The sequence below is a fragment of the Arachis hypogaea genome, chromosome 19 (assembly GCF_003086295.3).
Source record: "Arachis hypogaea cultivar Tifrunner chromosome 19, arahy.Tifrunner.gnm2.J5K5, whole genome shotgun sequence".
In the NCBI taxonomy this organism is placed as follows: Eukaryota; Viridiplantae; Streptophyta; class Magnoliopsida; order Fabales; family Fabaceae; genus Arachis; species Arachis hypogaea.
The window spans coordinates 131902292-131918852 of record NC_092054.1 but is presented as its reverse complement, the minus strand read 5'-3'; the positions used below and the strand labels follow the sequence as shown (position 1 = coordinate 131918852).

Here is a 16561-nt window from a genome sequence, read left to right as displayed (position 1 = left end):
GTGATTATGGCAAATATTTGATGCACTTGTTTGAGTGATGATAGGCAAAGAGAAGCAGAGAAGAGGCAGAGAAAAACAAGGAAGATGTGGCGTTAGTGGCCAAATTAGCCCACTAACGCCAGTCCTAACGTGCTTTACAAGGAGAAAGAAGCTGGCGTTAGTGGCAAAGTTAGTCCACTAACGCCAATGCCAACGTTGCCAATGAAGAGGTGCTGGCGTTAGTGGCCAAGTTAACCCACTAACGCCAGTGCCAACATTGGTCAAGGAAGAAGGCAACTTTAGTGACCAAAGTTAGCTCACCAACACTACTACATAAGGAGGAAGGTGCCAACGTTAGTGTGCTAACGCCACCAACGTTAGCACACTAACGTCTTCGATCATTGCACGAAGTTAGGGCTGGAAGATTTGGCTAGTGTGCATACGCACGGAGTAGTGTGCGTACGCACAACAGGAAAATTGGCCAGTGTGCGCATGCACGAAGCAGTGTGCGTACGCACAACAAGAAGAGCGTTAATAGCCACGTTAGTGTGTTAACGCCAGTAGCAACGCCAGAATGGGTTTGAAGGCAGCGTTAATAGCAACGTTAGTGTGTTAATGCCAGCTTGGAAGAGAATTGTTGCGTTAGCAATGTTGTTAATGCCAGTAGTAACGCCAGTTCCAAGGGCACTCATGCAAGTATGAGAGTGTTAGTGAGCTAACGCCAACGTTAACTTCAGAAAGGGCCACTCCTAACTTGCTTCAACTAAGGCTAAAAGCCCACATCCAAGTACTTGAAGACTCATTTGAAGATGAGAATAAGAGTATATATAGGAGAGTTTTTGAACTTGAAAAGAGAGAACACTGGAGGATACTCCAGAGAGCTTAGCTTAGGACTCTTAGTTTTATACACTTTTACATTCTGCAATTTTATATTTTGCTGGTATTAAGGCTTAGTTTATTTTCATGCACTTTCAATTTCCTGTAATTGTTCTTAGAGGGATGATAAACTAAACCCCAATCATTAGAGGGAGGAGCTCTATTGTAATTCAAATGAATTAATGAAATTCTTCTTCTTCTCAATCAGCTTGTTGTAGCTAAGTGAAAACTTTTGTGCTTATTAGATCTATTCACTACCGGAAGGGGGTTTAGATCTACTTGAATCTTCATGTGAGCCTTGGAAGAGGGATCATGGAATTCAGTTTGAAGCTCTTTCCCTCACAACTCTCTTGATTAATAAATTCCTGGTTTGAATTGAGATCCTGAGAACTTGTGTGGCTTATGGATTAGAGAATTGAACTTAACCTCTTCTCATGAACAATTAGATCAAGGAATTGGCAATTGATTGTGTTAAGAAAAATTGAGTCGGCAAAGAATTGGGATTCAATTATTACAATCTGCCATAGATCTACTTCATATGATTGAGAATGAAGTTGAGACCCATTGATTCATGACGGATTATGATATCTCCAATCCCTAATGAATTATACCCGTTATCTTTCTCCCACTTAATTGATTTGAATATCTTGTTTTCTTTTATTCCCAGTGCCCCGAACCTATTTACAATTCATGCAATTTACTTTTCATAGCCATTTACATTCTTGCTTTTACTTTCTTGCCATTTAAGTTTCAGCTCTTTAGTTTCTTGTCATTTAAGTTTCCGCCATTTATCCTTCACAATTTACTTTCATGCTCTTTATTCTTCAACAATTTAAATTAAGGATAGTTACTTTCCTTGTCAATTATATTCTGTTCGTTCAATTACACCAAAATCATCAAATATTAGCTTGACTAGATAAATCACCTAACTAAAGTTGCTTAATCCATCAATCCGTGTGAGATCGACCTCACTCAATAGTGAGTTATTACTTGACGATTCGGTAAACTTGCCGAAGGAATTTGTGTTGTGTGAATTTCCAGTCATCAGTTATGTCTCAAAGAAAAGAAAAAATATGAATAATATATTTGATAAAATTACAAATACGTTACAAATATATAAATAAATTCAACGGAATACATAAAAAAAGGATAAAGTATATTTTTTGTCCCTGAAATTTGACCAAAATTTCAAAAATACCCCTAAGTTTTATTTTGTTTTAATTTTGTCCCAAAATTTTTTGATTTGCATCAAATATGCCCCTGACGGCTAATTTTTCAAAGAATTTAAGACCAATTCAACAATAATTCATAAGAACAACCCTCAACACAAGCAAATCAAGCATAATTTTCATGCATTATTGTTAGATCGGTCTTAAATTTTTTGAAAATTTAGTCGTCGAATGTATATTTAATGAAAATCGAAAACTTCTGGGACAAAATTGAAACAAAATAAAACTTAGGGGTATTTTTGAAACTTTTGTCAAACTTCAAGGACAAAAAATATACTTTACCCTAAGAAAAAATATTGAAATTTTGAAATCATGAAAAAATAAGAAGAAATTATGGAGAATGAGAGAAAAAAAAAGTATTATAAAGGAGGAAAAAAAGAAAGAAAAGAAGAAAAGAATGGAAGAAACATATACTTGGCACGAGCATGCATAGGAGTTTTTCGTAAAGTACAATATGCAGAATTTTTGTGTACAAATATACCATGAAGTACCAATAGTTTGCTAAGGAACACATGATCATGATATTGTGTAATTATCTAACAATATATTTTCTTTCACATTTTAATTTGTCACTGTATAATACCAAAAGCTATGAAGAAAGGTCTTAATATAATAATCACATCTTTATTTTTGATAATATATATGAAGTGCAAAACAGCATGCAACAAAGAACGTACAAGATTAATCACCGATCTATCTTTTTGTCATTTGTCAATAAAGAAGCTAGCAATGTAATATGATATTATTATGTGTCATGGCTTCTTGTTCTCAGCATTCTGAGGGCCAACTTACAAGATTAATCACTGGTCTATCTTTTTGTCATTTGTCAATAAAGAAGCTAGCAATGTAATATGATATTATTATGTGTCATGGCTTCTTGTTCTCAGCATGCTGAGGGCCAACTTTTGTATGGATCCTTCAATGTAGTGGTGTTGCCAGGCCTTGAAAAAACCATCTACGCATGTATGATACATATAAATGAAAACTAATTGAATTTACTTGATACATCTCTAACTCTAATCAACATATTCAAATTTTGATTAATGTTACTCCTTATAGGGATAAGTAAGGAGACCTAACAAAATAGAGTTTTAAGTTAAAAGTTTTAATATTTATTCACAGCTTTATACCTTTGAGTAACGAAATTAAACTATATTGTCCAAATAAAAAGTTTGGATACGATATATAGGATCATATAACTTGGTTTTATACCTGATAATTCCCAAGTGTTCGTGATTTAAAACCTGCACTAGAAAAATCAAAATAATATTCCCATGTCCTAATGAACTTTTCATCGAACCCAAGAGCCAAGATTTCACTGAAAATACACAATTTTGAAATAGATTTTTTAGCATAAGTATTAATAAAACAAGGAATCATTGCAATAGGTAATGCATTAATTAAAGTATTTTTAATAAAATTAATGATGTACCTTTTATTTTTAAGGAAGTTTTTTTTCCACCACCTTAATGTTTGGTAGTAATGAATTCCGAAATTCTCAGTGTGCTCTACACTGAATTTCAAAATGTTAATAAAAAAAAGGAGAAGAATGAAGAGATGTTCATGATTCTTGAAGCCAACAGTAACAAGTAAATTGTACCATAGTCTTGATGCAGTTGTCATGGCTGATGTTATGCTACTTAGAGAGGGAAGACATCCCTCCTGAAAAATATATTCCTTTAAGAAATCGGAACTGCGCCTACACTCATCGTAACGTTGGTCCGGGATTGATATGAACTATGTAATAAGATAACCATCCTCAAACGTTATCATCAATTTAAGTAGCAAATTTTATTGGAGTAGTAACTCTTTTTTGGGATAATAACATGCATTTACAACCTTGCATATACTCTAGAAATTTTTATAATTTAAGCACTGCCAAAAAATTATACCTCGAGAACTAAAAGTCCATCCTCTGCCAATAGTGATTCACAACAACTGAAGAACTCTTTCATGTATTCATGACCAACTGCTTCTATCATTCCACTGAATACCATTTTATATGTTATGCAATATATTGAAAGATATTGCTATTTTATATATTTATTATGAAGAGTTAAATTGAAAATTTGCTCACACAGATATAATCCTATCATATTTGAGTGTCTTCGGTAGTTGGCGATAATCGCACAGAAGAATTTTGATATGATCCTAAAGCAATGAATCACAACATTTAGCATGAACCATACTCTTTCAATGATTTTTTATTGTAAAATGAAAGAACTAAATATGGAGGTTTAATGTCTATCATGGACATATTTCATTTGGATTGTATATTAAGTTTAACATGTTTTTGTATTAGACTGTCTGTTAATAAATTGATAAAATCAATTAGCTTGTCGTATACCTGAAGTCTAGCATCTCTAACTCTTTTTTCTGCAAGTCTCATTTGCTCTATGGACAAAGTGATGCCAGTGCATTTGCAACCAGTTTGTTTGACGACTTCAATGGCTAAACTTCCCCATCCGCATCCGATATCAAGAATTTCATGTGTTTGGTCTATTCTAGCCTTCATTTTTTTAAAGAAAACTCATGTTAGGCCCTTTACAATCTATCCACTAAAATACATTGATAAAATTAACATTCTAATAAGGCACTCACTTTTTCAATGAGAAGAGAAATTTTTCTCATTTGTGCATCTTTCAAATCTTCCTCTTTATTCTATATCAGATATTCATACGAAATTATGGACAAATTAAAGAAAGGTAAATGTAATATCATTTACAAGCAATTTGGACTCAAGTATCGTAAGGATGTCGCCTTGCCTTGAACACTGCGCATGAATATGTCATTGTTTCATCCATGAATAGTGCAAAGAGTTCATTGCTCTAGAAACAAACCAATTAAAAATTGTAAACTAATGATATTGAAGATTAATAGCACAAACACTTGAGATATCTAAAAAAGCATAATCAAACAAATAAAAAATAATTAATTAATAAACTAGCTTCATAGTATACAAAATATAACTTATGCATTGAGTTTATTCTATTCTAATTAAAGAAAGTATAAGAAAAATCCAAAATGTGGGGAGATAGAACCAAGGTTGTTCATGCATGTAGCAAAACTCCTACTAATGCATATATTTTGGCGAAAACCGAAATTTCAATTACGAATTATCTATTTAGGTAAAGAATATCTCATTTGACGTATTTTTTATTTTTGAGTCTGCATGACTTGTTAAATGTCCATACAACTTATATATTGATAAATGACATGTACTTGTAGCTGCTTCATTAGAATAAAAATTATTGAAATTTTTAACTTTGATAGTTATTGATCTTATACCAAGTCAGTGATTAGAGATGTTGCGACGAGATTGTGTGATAGTATTTTTCCTAAAGTAATGCTTAATGAAGAAATTTGCAGATGCTAAACCCGCTGTAAAGAAAAATGGTGTCCACCAACCCCTGAAAACAATGAAATTGTGAAAAAGAAGGTTGAGAATGAACAAATAAAATTTCAATACTTTAATACATCATAATCAACAACTTACCTATTCTTCTTCAATTTTGAGCTTGAATCATTTGAATTTCTATTTGCTATGAAAACCTGTAGAAAAAGTATAAAGTACATGAAAGTAAAGACTAAAATACCGTATGTGACATTTGTGTGTGAAAAGATTCATACCAGAAAAAGATTCAAAAGACCTTCATCTTTATCAACAAGGGAAAAGTCTCCATTAATATACGCATCTGCAAGGCCTAAATCAGCTTGTGTCATAACCTGACAAACACATAAAAAATGGTACTTGTTTTAGTTTCATAACAACAATTGTAAATGAAAATCCATAACTTCCTTTCATACATATATCAAAAGCACACACCTTCGAATAAAATTGGGGACTGTGAATTCTCATAACACACTTCAAAGAGCACTTTTTATTGATTCCTTCAAAGGAAAACATTGTTCCCCCCTCCTCCAATAAACTGTAAACTCCTCAAAACATGATGTATAAGTGACTCAAGAACTAGAATAACAATGCTATAATCATATGGATAGAATGATTGTTTCAAGAAATTATTATTTTGGTAATATTATAAGTGTAAATTAGGCTCAAATTTATGATATGAAATAAATGTCTACACACTAATAAAAGTAAACTTACGTTAAACTACCAGTGGTGATATAGGAACTTAAGAATCTCGTCACAAAAAGGCGTGCACTAAGTTCCTTCCAAGAAGGTACCATGTGTTTGGGGTTCTTTCGGAGGGAACAACATCTTCCAAGAACGTTATATGCAGCAATCATGCCAGCCTAAAAATGTTCTTCTTATAGTTTAGTTTCTTCATTCCTTTTCAATTTGTCATTTGAACAAAAAACTGATTCATAGTAAATTTGAGCCTCTTTAATTTTATAATAAGTTTTCTTTTACTACCTTTAATCCATCTTCATGATATCCACAACCTAAAAAGCATAAATATTTGCTTAAGTTACAAGTATATTGAATGTCGGTCAAGATGTCTCAACATAGTAAAGCTTTTGTTCTTGAAAAAGAAGATGTCATTAGATATACATAAGTAATTAATCTATCTAGAACTTTATTTTAATATTTAATAATTTAACTAGTGTTTAACTCTTAATTAAATAGAAAAAACTAGCTAGGTCCAGAAAGTACCTTGGTAGGCACCGCAAAACCAAATTCCTCTTTTTCCTTGAATTTTTTCAAGCTCTTGTGAAGCTTTGAATGCAGTAACTGATGGAATTGGATGTCCAGTTGACCACTTAAGAAGAGTATTTTTTGGTGTATGGTTTGGATTTAGAGTTACAAGAAAAGGTAATCTTGTTTCACCAAGATTCTGCAAATCAAAATATAAGATCAATTAACAAGTTTTATTTGTAGTTCACTTGAGTCTAAGTTTCTTTCTAAAGGTTTCAGTTATGGACAAATGCGTTATATGAATTATTACTAACTTGAAGAATGTTAAGCCAGTATGTCACACAAACTTTGTTGTTGTTACATCCAAGAAAATTCCATGCACTCCATGCAGATGGGTTTCGAGGCATTAATTTTTTGTCATGGTGAAGAAAAATATCACTGCCAGCAAAGATCAAACCATTATTATAAAGGTTGACTTAATTATTTGAACATAAATCTTTTCACTATAAAATGTTTTTTAAGTACTATTCTCTTCACAAACATGGAAACCATAAGCATAAAAGGTTTAACTATGATAAAACTTCATTTTCAACATTGTCATAAGAGAAAATATCATGATAATCATCATTGTCATATCATTTGATGAAATTTATTACTTTAAATGTAACTAGTAACTACTACAAGCTACATTATCCTGTTTTGTGGGTGGATAACAGCGAAGAAAAGAGTTAGAAATGTTAAGATAAACCATACCTATATGCATATTGAAAAGCACCAAGAATTCTTCGTTCATCATATGTTGCTTCCTCTCCTAATAATCTCAAAGTGTCAAGTGCATGTGTCGCGACTATGCAGCAATCATGCATTTCTTTGGACCCATCTTTGCAATGCACAATACATCCTGCAGCACAATTTCTAAGATTGTTGCTTAATCAAAATCATACAATCACACTCAATGTTTGAAAAAGAAATTAAAGAAGGAAACGTGAATGTCCGAAGGTCAATGAGTACAACATGGGAATAGACACATGAATCACCTTTTTTCGATGCTAAAACCAGTTCCACCTCACAATTAACTATTGCTTGGCCACCTTTTCTAACAAGTTCTTCTTTGACCTAGTTATTATAACAAATAATTAATGTCAAAATCTTGATTTACAGCTTAAACTAAAAGATATCTCATATAAGCCACTACAAGAAAAAAAAAGTTTGTCGCTATACTTTTTTTCTTGCCACTCTTTAAAAGCGTGGCCAAAAGGGGCCAATGGCCACGCCTTTATAAGGGTGGCGATTGATTAGTGATTTAGCCACGCTTTTTTTGTTACACTTCAAAAGCGTGGCTGAAAAGTCAACGGCAATGCCTTTATGAAGGTGACAATTAATTATAGATTTGGCCACACTTTTTCTTACTACGCTTCAAATGCATGGCCAAAAGAGGTGAATGGCCATACCTTTAGGAAATGCTATCATCAAGCTTAGCATTAAAAATTAATCACTATATGGTACCTTCTTAACATAAGTGTGCGAGCGCCCTTTAACAGTTAGCCATTGTGGTCTTCCAAAGAGCTACAAGGAGAAAAAGAGGACCAAGTGAATCAAGAAGCAGTCCTTTGTTTTATTCAAATTAGATTATTCATCACTGTATAAATTTGAGATAGATTTTATCTCCTTATTACCTGAAGATGATGATGATTTCTAAAAAAGGAGAAAACAGAAAAGGCAGAAAAGCTCATAACTCCTTCAGAAGAGCAGGGCCATATAGAACCACAAATTGGAACCTACATTCATTAATTTCATGTTATAACATATTAAGAAGCATACACTAATTATATCACTAACAAAAGTAATGTTTATAAAAATTAAAACAATCTAATAAGATGCAAATGAACTACTCACAAGATATGCTTTCACAAATAATTTAGAATAACCCCTTGACGTTATGAATTGGTCCAAGGTCTCATTGCGGTCCATATCTGAATTGTTGTTGTCAAGCATATCAAGATAGCTGCATTTTTAATTGGAAAATGAGACAACAAACTCAATTTATTAGGATATAATCACCCATGAACTAGCAAATTAGCACTACTCTTGTCAGTTTTCAATATTTTGCAGTTGAGTTCAAAATTAATTAAAATTTTGCACGAAAGTGACAAAGAAAGCTAAAGTAGACAATGCTTTTTCATCAAGTAAAATCGACTTGTCCAAGTTGACAAGCTAAATGAGTTGACCCATACTTTACTTTTTAATTTTTTTTAATATCTGTTCAAATAAAAGAGTTGCTTAAGAAAAAAGTTCCAAACAATTTTATTTAAACATTCATACATTTTCATACTAAAGTTTAAAAGTCTAGTATCTAGTGTTTATATTTATATATTTCTTTTAAAAAAAAGACGGGCCAAAAGGAGCTAACTTGTCCCCACTGGGTGAACCTGCTAGCCTACTCGAGCAATCATATTTTTAGTAGCTCAGCGCGCAATAAATGAGTGTCATATAGTCATTGCTATCCTCATATAATACTACTTGCCTTGTAACATCGTCTTTGAACTTCATAATTTCCCTAAGCATTTGCCAAAAGTGAGGGTTGATCACATTTTTCTTTTGTGCAAACAAGCCAAACAAACCGTTTCTGCTGCTCCATTCACAGTCGTGGCCATTATCAAGGCTAATGGCGAATGACATATCAGATAATTCCATGTCAACTCCAAGACTCTCAAAGAACTCCATCATGTTAGGATAAGTTACCTATTTAATGAGAAGTGATACAATTTTTAATAGTACTTTCAAGTTAGAAAAATTCATTAGTAACCAAAATTTAAGAAGCAGAAACATTTTTCAACCACTGTTAGGCTGCGTTTGTTTATAAGCACAGGACACTGAAATAGGAATATAGAGATATAAAATCATGTTAGTAGATGAGACATAAATAGAGATATTGTATCCAGGGATACTAAATTAGTATATTTGTATTCATCATGATAGGAAGGATACAAAAACACTAACAAAAGACATAATTTATTTTTTATTTTTTCTTTCATTATTCTTATTAATTTTTTATAATTATAATTTTTATTATTTTATTTTTCTTCTCAAATTTTTTGAATAGAAAAATAAGATAAATTAGACTTTCATAATTTATTTTAATTTATCATCAAACAAAATAAAAGAATACTAATTTTTGTATCTATATTTTTTGTGTCTTATTCTCTGTGTCTTATTTTATCTTGTTTTCATAATCAAACGTAGTCTTAGAGATGGATACATGCTCCCAATGCAACAATTTTATAACAAAATTAGAGCATATATACATAATATACATAATATCTCACGTAAATGGTGAATGTTACCCTACCCTCTCTAAAATAATATGTAAGTTACTCTCTTTGATGTGTTATATTTTAATTGGGTGTTTATTTTAATCTAAGTTACTTTAATCTCATGAGAGTTAATATCTTTGGAAGACTGTAACAGCCTGACAGAGGGAGAAAATAGGACACCCAATGAGATGGTGATGCTTGGGAGGCACAACGACGACGACGAAGGAGTGGAGAGGAGTAAATGCAATTAGAGAAAGTTAAGATACCTTTTCTGAAAGAATGATTTGGGGGAAAAATGGCAAGATTCAATTTTAATATTTTAAAATATTATACAATTACCTCTTTAAATAATTTTTTAATTATAAAATGGTCCAATTATAATTAAGATAATAAACAATTAAAAAGTGACACATCAGAGATGGTAACTTATATGTTACTTTAGAGAGGATATAGTAAAATTCATCAATATATAAAAGGTCCAAAGAAAATAAATAATAAACAATTCATGAACTCATATTCATATCAACTTAATTTATTAATTTTTATGTCAATGAGTTTTAGGTCTAACAAATAAGGTTGAAAACAATTTTTTTTTATACAAAATTTGATACAAATTCTGTTATTGAATTTAGAAATGTAAAAGAACATAATATACTATTTTGTCTATCTCTTCTATAAATAAATGACACATATTTTAACTCTTATAGTTTTATTTGTATTTATCTTTATTTTTTATATATTATGTATATTTTTTGGCTCTTTATAATTTTTTGGATCTGTATCTAACTATATTATTCGAGTCAAATTAGTCTCCAAACAAAAACAAGAAATGCTTAAATAAGAAAACGTAAAAAATTATTTGTTTCGCTCGATTCAAGATCAACATTCGTATCGTCATTTATTTCCAATAATTCATCATGCTCATCATGGTTTTTTTTTTGTGTTTTTTTTTTTCTTTCAAAATATTGACTTTAAAATAGGTAATACAATTTTAGAGGGAATTTAAATTACTTTACTATACACATTATTTTGTTTGGATACTTAACAAAGGAATTTATAAGTTTCAGAATTATTTGAAGAAAAAAATTGTTAGTTCAAATTGTTAGTTTGTTACATTTTAAATTCACCTTAGAACAAAGAGTTAGCGTTAAATTTTCTCTCTTTATTATGCCTTAGTTCAAAGTGATGCATTTTAATCTGTTTTAGTTTCATCTAATATATTCACTGTTTTGTTTTAGCTATGTTTCTCTATTCTCTGGTTACTTATTATTTCTTTAACGATTTTTGCAAGTTGCGATATGCTTTTTGCCTATTTTTTAAGTATGCTTCTCCACTGTACTATTTCATTTGAAACGATACTAAATTTATCATTCAAAGGAAGCTAAGAATGGCTATTATAAAAGAAATTGATGTATTTTTGTAATGATTTAAATCTTAATATTTTACTGTCTTATCCGTTTATACCTAAAATAGGATGTTTATGAAGAAATATTTGTCAGTTGTAGATAAAAGAACAACAGGTAAGAGATAAGATAGTTAGTGGGTTGTTGTTAGAGATAGGAGATAGACGAAAAATTTAATTCTGGGAGGATAACTGATTACTATATGGTATGCTGAAGGACATTTTTCCAAGTTTTTTTTTAGTTTCAAATCAAGTCAAATTGTCATAGAGAATTGTGGGTTCTAGAATGAGTTTGAGTGGATTTAAAATTTTCATTGGAGAAGAACTTTATTTCAATGAGTTACAATTAGTTAACCAACTTTATGGGATTATACAATCTGTGAGACCAACAAATGATAGAGAAGATGGGATAGTATGAAAGTTTGATAGGTCAGACGTTTATTCTACTAATTCATTTGTGCAGGTATTGCAGGGGGAAACACTTCCGGAAGATATTACAAGTTATAGTTTCACTAATTCTATTTTGCCACCAAGAGTTGAGTTATTCACCTGATTTATGTTAGTTGGAAGTGTTAATATTAAGGATAGATTGAGGAGATTTGGTATTATTGATCAAAGTGATAATCTTTGTGTTTTACGTAAAAAACATACTGAGAATATTTTTCACTTGTTTTCGGGGTGTGAGTTTACTTGGCATGTGTGGTGTACTTAGTTGGATGCCTATAATAAACTATGGCCAGTTCTAGGAACAATCAAACAACACTTTGAGAGTTGGACAAGAATACCTGTAAGAAAAGAAGAATAATATAATAGGTAGTTGATTGGTTTTTTTTTACTATCATTTAGAATGCGTGGTTAAAAAAGAATAACAAAATTTTCAAGAACTTAGAAATTAAATAGGTGTCTATTAACAGGTCTATTAAGAGCTACAAAAAGTAGACTGATTTTGATCCTTAGTTGATGACAATGTCAAAGATGATTTTAAATTAATTTGTATTTATTTGACTAATAACTTTATGTACTTTATATACTTTAATTACTACACTTTACTGTATTAAACTTTTTAATTAAAAAAAAATTCGTCAAACGATTCATATAATGATTCATGATTTGATTATATAACTACCTTACAACTTTATATCATATGATATATATTTTGTGTATTTACACATACAAGGTGAACCAAATTTTTTATCTTTTTTTTTATTAAAATTTATAAAAGCAGAGACCAAAATAATTTCTTGTTACAAACTTACCATCCTACTTTTTATCATTCTGTTACATCGGCTTATTTGATAAGATGGCAAAAACTAACGTGTTAAAACAGATTAAACTTGTTTAACCCCCCAAATTTAAAAAAAGAACTGATTAGACTAAGATTTTGAGTATTTCAAGGTATATATATTCTCTAGTTTTATTTATTTTAGGATTAACTATCAATTTATTATCCAAAAAATTAAACTGTTAATAAAAAAATTCCTAAAAAATATTATCGATAAAATAGTTCTTGAATAATTTGAAAATATGAGAAAAATAAATCAATAAATATTATAATTTTTGTAAATAAAAAAATATTTTTATATTTAACAAATACTTATCTATTAAATCTAAATTTTTTATGACTATATTTGAATAAATATTTAAAAAGTGTACAGAAAAATTTAGAACAAAATTTAATTTCTAGATTTTTTTTTATTTTTCAAAAAAATATGGTTATTTATAATAAAAAATTTTTTTTAAAAATTTATTTGATAAAAAAATATCAAATCTTAAGGATGAAAATATTTTATTTTTCTAAGAATGTTTGCAAAAATTTACATCAAAATTTGATCTTTAAAGTTATTTTTTAAATTATATATTTAATATTTAGTTCTTTTATCGTATCTTTAAATCTTTTTGAATCTTATTTATCATCAGTATTTTTTAGAATTTGTTTTGTCAGTGATACAAATTTTTAAGTATTATTTTAATAATTTATTTTTTATTTTATTTTGCACTCCTATTTATATCCTCTAAGATATGTGACTTAACTTTTTTTTAAATAAAGATGGTTGTTTTGTTTTTTATGTAAAACTTTGTTTTTATATTTGTGTTGTGTTGTATTATAAACGTAAAATTTTTGTTATTGAAAAATCAAGTTGAAACTATTATCTTTTTATTCTTTGCATTAATTTGAAAACGGATATTTTGATAGACGATTCTATTAGCGTTGAGAGTTTTTTTTTTTTTTTTTGTGACATTAGCGTTGAGAGTTTAAACTTTAAAAAGAAGAACGTAAAAAAATTGTGTTATAATTTAATTATTTTTTATTTGTATTTGAATTATGATTAAATTTTTATTTATTAATTTTTATTAAATTAGTTTTAATTAATTTTAATTAATTTTATTAGTTTTCTTTTCCTTGGCCTTCGGGCCTCCATTGTAAAAATAAAATTGATTGCTAATCCACATAATTCACTCACTATGTAATATAACATTAAATTACATTGATTTGGAAACCAATTTATCAATTACAAAATGATCCTGCGAAAGCTTAATTACAATATCTTCTGAAACTTTACATTTGAAATTTGAAAGCTTTGTAATTATTTTACTTACATTATTTATATTCTTGGACTAAATTTGTAAGAAGTTCGTATGGTTTATTTAATACACATTTAAATATTTTAAGAATATCTTTTTTCTTTTAAATACATCTACAATAAAAACCTATTAACATGGATTCTTATTATATAAAAGTTAGATGCCAACTTATACAATAAATTTAAATAATGTATTTCTCTTCTAATAATGCCACATCAGTAACTTTAATAATTTGACAAAACTTAAAAATCAACCAATTATTTTTTAATAAAATTTGAAAAAATAAAATAAAAAAATACTTATTTATTATTATTCATTAAAACATAAAATACTAAATTAATACAATAAATATATATTAAAAGTGTAATAATAATAATTATAAAAATTTCAGTTACAAATATTAAAATTCTATAATTTATACATGTCAATAGTATATCTATCTTACTCTTTCAAGTAAGTTTAAATTTAGCACATTTTTCTTACTAAATACATTCAAATATATCATGATTATAAAATTTATTCATAATTTTATATTATACTTTTAGTATTTTTTATTTTCATTTATTTTTTTAAATCAAAGTAAGTTCAAATTTGACACATCTTTTTACTAGGTATATTTTCAAATATATAATGATTATAAAATTACAAATTAATTTTATATTATATTTTTGGTTTTTTTCATTCTTATTTATTTTTTAATTTTTTTAATTATTTATAAGGTAAAGAACACCATATGTGAAGACAAAATATGACAACTAAAATAAATGTAAAAATAAAAACAATAAATAAATATGTAATTTTGTACAACTTTAATATAAAAAGCTTATGTGTATTTTTAAAAATAAATAAATTCAAATTTTTAAACTAATAAATTATATTTTAATTTATATTAAATAAAAACAACAAGTGAAGATATAATTTTATATAACTCTAATATAATTAAAAGGTCTATGTTTTTTTAAAATAAATGAATTTAAATTTGTAAACTAATAAACTACTATATTTTAATATATATTACATTTTAGTTGAATAAATTATATGAAATTATATATAAATTATTAAATAAACATTCTGTAAACTATTTTTCATATAAATAATTTAAATTTAACATTAGTTTATATATAATCTAATCAATCTTTAAATAATAATATAACATTTACTCATATACTAATAGTATAATTAATGGGTAAATATTAAATTGATTTCTTATATTTGGGCGTAATCGTATTTTGGTTCTTAAGGTTTTAATTGTTCTATTTGAATCCAGAAAAATTTTATTTAGTTTCAATGTAGTCCCATCATGAGGTCAAAGTTAAATAATTAACAGAATGTCCTACATAACAGTAGTACAAGAACAAAGTCAATAATTTAAAGAATAAGTACAAATTCTAGAAGCACAAAATCAACCGTAAATACATCTATACATTTATTGGCACATTGATTTTGACTCGTAAATACATCTATACATTTTAATCTTCATGGGATGGCAATATAGCAGTAGCTAACAGCTAAAACCGGAGAGGCAATGAAAATTGAGAGTACTTACCCGGTTGAAAACCATGAAACCAAGGTCCAAATCAATACCATCAACATTCACAGTTTTGGCATGGCCTCCCAAATAATCTTCTTTCTCATAAAGAGTCACATTCACTCCTTCTTTGGCCAATACATACGCTGAAACCAATCCACTTATTCCACCACCCACCACTGCCACTCTCATCTTCTTCTTTTTCTTTCTCCTTAATAATATACTGTATTATAAAACTATTAATCTTCTATGAAATAAAGAGAACACCCAAATTATTTTATGAAAAAACTTGCATGAACGCCCTATATTTATAGTGGAGCATTTTGTATATGCAACCACGGTATCCCTAGTCCTATTCCTATCCCTACTACTCTATATTGGGGGATTTACTCAATTCTATACGTGGAACCACTCAATCAATTGTATGTCCACATAGAAATTGAGTGCAGAGATTAATAAATGCTTTATTTAATTTGTTAGGCAAGTAGAACTACAAGTTGCAAGCAAGATTCTTAACACCATCTCCGGTAGGAAACTCATTTCAGTCCCTATTTATGGTCCACCTGTCATAAAAAGTAACTCCATATCAGATTTTGCTTCATAACCAATAAATAGAAACTCAAAGAATCTCTCTCTTCTCCATTAGAAGGAACTAACTTTAATTCCTATTATGGTCCCACTTAATTAATTAATTAAAGTAATTAAAATTAATATAATTATTATTTTTTTATAATAATATTACTTAAATTTATAAATTCAAAATAATTCAATATTATAAAATATTAAAATAAATAACTTAAATTTGATTAGTATTTTAAATTTTATAAATAAAAATAAATAATCCAACTAAAAATTATTTTATAATATATAAAAATTAAATTTATTTTTTATGTAAAATAAATTTAATTAATTATGATTTAATATAACAATATAAATAATATTTAATATTAATTTAACATAATTTTTTATATTAATTATAATTTAATATAACTAATTATTAAATAATTAATATAAATAATTAATTAAATAGATATATAAGTATTTAATATA

The 16561-nt window shown here is 28.3% G+C and overlaps 1 pseudogene; it reads right to left on the bottom strand.

Moving 5' to 3' along the window:
- Positions 1-2710: 2710 nt before the first annotated feature.
- On the bottom strand, positions 2711-15765 carry LOC112779684 (uncharacterized; annotated as a pseudogene).
- Positions 15766-16561: the final 796 nt, after the last annotated feature.